A 3,793-nucleotide genomic window follows, 5' to 3' on the forward strand; every position below is an offset into this window, starting at 1 on the left:
CAATCAGTAGTTGTTTGTTTGTATTTTTCATATCTGCAATATTTTCTGATTCTAAAGTATAAACATCTACAAATAATCAAATATCTATTATTCCCTCAAAAGATGCATGGTACCCACTGCCTTTCCTTTTGTTGAGACTGGATCATGTTGAGAAATGACAAAGTTGGAACCTTTGGTCCAACCTTTAAAATATCTACTGTCTATCAATCCTGTGCAGTTGTGTGAGATCTTGATACTGTAGTAGTCAGACACACAAAAACTCCAGATGTGGGCAAAATCATTATTGTAAGCATTTGACTTTTTGTAATGGTGATGAATTTATAATCCGTATTAGTCATTTTTAATACAATGCTAATCGTAAAGTTTTTGTGCAACTACTTAAATCACTGTAATGTCTTCATGATAATCAGTATTGAACAAAAATAAAAAAATGTCCACACAATAAAAAGCCTTAGCTTGTTTGCTGATGTCATTTTCCAGGAACAGCAAAGCGGTGTGAACAGTGACAGATCTCACGCTGACTAAAACGACGTCCAGACTGTGGGTATAACAAACAAACAAAGCAAAGTTACTGGAAAAAATAAATAAATCTGTCAAAAATCATTTTAACACTCTTGATAAATGGTCACGAGTTTAACCAGCTGTAATTGTCCAGTACTTCTTTTCAGTTTATAGCTTTGTTGTAAAAACATTATTTCTTACGTTGCAGTCTAATAAACTAAAGTGTGAGACCCACCATTAGCAATAAATCTGACACACTGTGACATTTAAAGCACTGTTGGTGTAGATGATGTATAGTGGGCAAAACTCTTAGACGGCAGTAGTAGTGATTGTGTGTTTTGTTTTCAGTGCATTTATTCTTTGAATTGCAAATCTCAGATCATATTCTCACCTTATTTTGTTGTACTAGTCAAGCTGGACCAGGAAGAACAGTACAAAAAAATAACAAGCGATAAACATTACTCTAATAGCTGCTATAAAGGGAATCAACAATCACATGTTAGTTTACAACAACAAGATAAGGTAATAACTAATATTGTGTTGAAAATACAACAATTGTTCACATTCAGTGTTAAATTTGTGTTGACACATAATATTCCCACTGATGGTGCAACTGCAAAAACCTTTAGTCAGATTCAACTTAACATTTAGACGGCTGTTTTTATTACTAGACACAAAAAGGAAAATGTGCTCCTTTGTTTTTCCAAGTGTTTTGGCATTTTATCGTGTGGTCAATCATCAACAAATAGTCCGAGCTGTGATGTAACGTGTATAAAGGAGAGGCTTGTCCAATTTATGGCCTAATCTGTCCGTGACGGTGCAGTTCGGAAACTCGACAGATGAGATAAGGAGGGCTTGGATTACAAAACTGTGACACCCACTTCATTTAGTGAGGATTTTTATGATTAGTTTTAATGAAGTTTATATATCAAAGCCAGTACAAAGATATACCAATAGAGGTATACTTTAGTGTCCCCAAGGAAAAATTTGTCTTGGACATTGTACGCTAAACAAAGCCTCATCCACAACTTAATACACTACAACAATGAAAGTCATGTGAACGCCACAATAAAATAAAATAAACACATTGCTCAATAAAACCACATATTGCACATTTCCGTATACATTCCAGCAATAAATCTGTTGCGTCTACAAGCAGGGATTCTAAACCATTCGTCAGATGGTAAGAGTTCGTTTTATGAGTTGAGGATGTGCGCGGGGTCAGACAGGACCCTCCGATGATTTTCACTGATGAATTTTAATAAATAGATCTAGGTTTTGCATTTTTAGTTTTGAATTTATGCGTTCTACGCTTTACAAGTAGGTTGGACTACTGCTAACACCACATTAGTTCCTTTCAACATACTATAAAGACAAAAAGCGATTTAATACAGCTAATCTCTGTAAACACATAAAGTGATTCATACAAAATGCTCTGCAGTTACCACAACATGATGAAACCTGAACAAAAGAAAAATAGATAAGAATGTTGTAAACATGCATTTTGAGACCAAAACCCAACATGGAAGAAATGGAAACTAATAATTAAATCTGAAGCCTTTTGTATTAGTATTGACTAAAAGTAATGAATATTATCAGCAGGATTATAATTGTTTAAAAACAGTCAGAAAGTTCTGAGTAAGGCGATTTTACTACTAATTTAACAAAAGCTTCAAACTTCATTTAAAAATGCAAACGAGTGAAGTAGCAAATCTTACAAACTAACTTTGTCTCTACTTTAGTCACACTAATCCAAATAAAAAACACATTATTAATAAATGCATAGGTAGACTGGTTTACTTTTCTATCTCTGTCCAGTTTGTGAACGACTGAGGGGCTTTTCTTCTGATACAAACCACAAAATCACAAACTAAAATCAAACCAAAGGGATTTTAAACTGTTTAGTCTAGACAAGCTGATTTGTGAAGAACATTAGACATAAGTTCAAGCAACAAAAATAGAAATACGTAAAACAATTTATACCACACAGAAAGTAATTGCATTTAAATAATACAGTTTACACACTAGATGTTAAATATAATGGGAAAAGAACAGATTTGTGTTCAGTCTGCTTTTAAAACAATAACTGTTATAAGTTCTTGTAGCAGATACTTCCTAATATATATTCATTCATTTACTTTATTTCAGACACAATATGTGATCCATATAAAAACACAGAGTTAAAAATCATGGACAGAGATATAGCATATATAAACACACCAAAGGAACAGAAAGCCAGTGTTACTTTTCCTTTCAGTATGACTAGTAATATTTTTATTGATGGTTCAGGGTCATTTGTATTCAGCAACAAAGGAGGGGGCTGAGCAATTCAGCACTTTAACAACATACAAAAGTAATTTTAAATATTGTATTTATTTAAAACCAGCAAAAATGACATGTCCATATCATTATTCTGAGGTAAAACTGGCTGTAGTATTATGAACAAGCTTGAGTTTATTTGTTCACTCATTCAAAACCAAACTCCCTTAAGAACACCAGAGATTTGTTGTTTTGTTTCAGTCATTTTTGAAGTCTTTGTTTAAATTGAACGTACTGTAAAGGTTTGACTTGTTCTCACTGGGATTCTTTGGTCACATTTTTAATTAATTTGGTGGTTCAGAAGGTTAGGGTCTGGACCCCACTGTTGGGTCATGAAACACAAATCAAGATTTAAAATTATAACATTTTGTCGCAATTGTTATAAGAAAATCAGATCAAATGAAGAGATTTAAAAATAAATAGTGAAAGATTTGTTGAGGTTGTGTTATAATTACTTGCATGTTTGATTGGCTTCATCAAAATGTTAAACTGCAACTAATGACAGAACCTGTCGCTGATATTTCGGAGGTTTGAAGGCGGAAAATTTTGGGAAACCTCTGATGTGAGCCTTATTTCAAAGAACACCAACCTATGCCTTTTTTATAACACTATATCTGGACTGTGGTTAATACTAACACTCAGCATCTTAACATTTTGTAAAGGTGCGACAGAAATGGCTCGTGCTACAGTAAGACGGGTGAGTGGATCAGATGAATACTCAAAGACACTATCCACATATAAGTGGAGTATTTTCTCTGTTTCACTCTAAGTATAGTCCATTAGCCTTGTCTTGTCTGAAAAGCATTTTTTGTGACTTTGAAACTAATTTTATATCTCGTAAAAATGTTACATCTCGAAAAGGTAAAAAGACCCCGTTGGTTCAGGCAGCTTTGACGAGTGCAGACAAAGAGTAGCTTCGGTTAGCTTCAACAAAACAGGAACAGCCCGGGCGTTTTAACCTGAGCTCAACCCA

Source organism: Nematolebias whitei, chromosome 7 (genome assembly GCF_014905685.2).
Source record: "Nematolebias whitei isolate Nwh7 chromosome 7, NemWhi1, whole genome shotgun sequence".
NCBI classification, from domain to species: domain Eukaryota; kingdom Metazoa; phylum Chordata; class Actinopteri; order Cyprinodontiformes; family Rivulidae; genus Nematolebias; species Nematolebias whitei.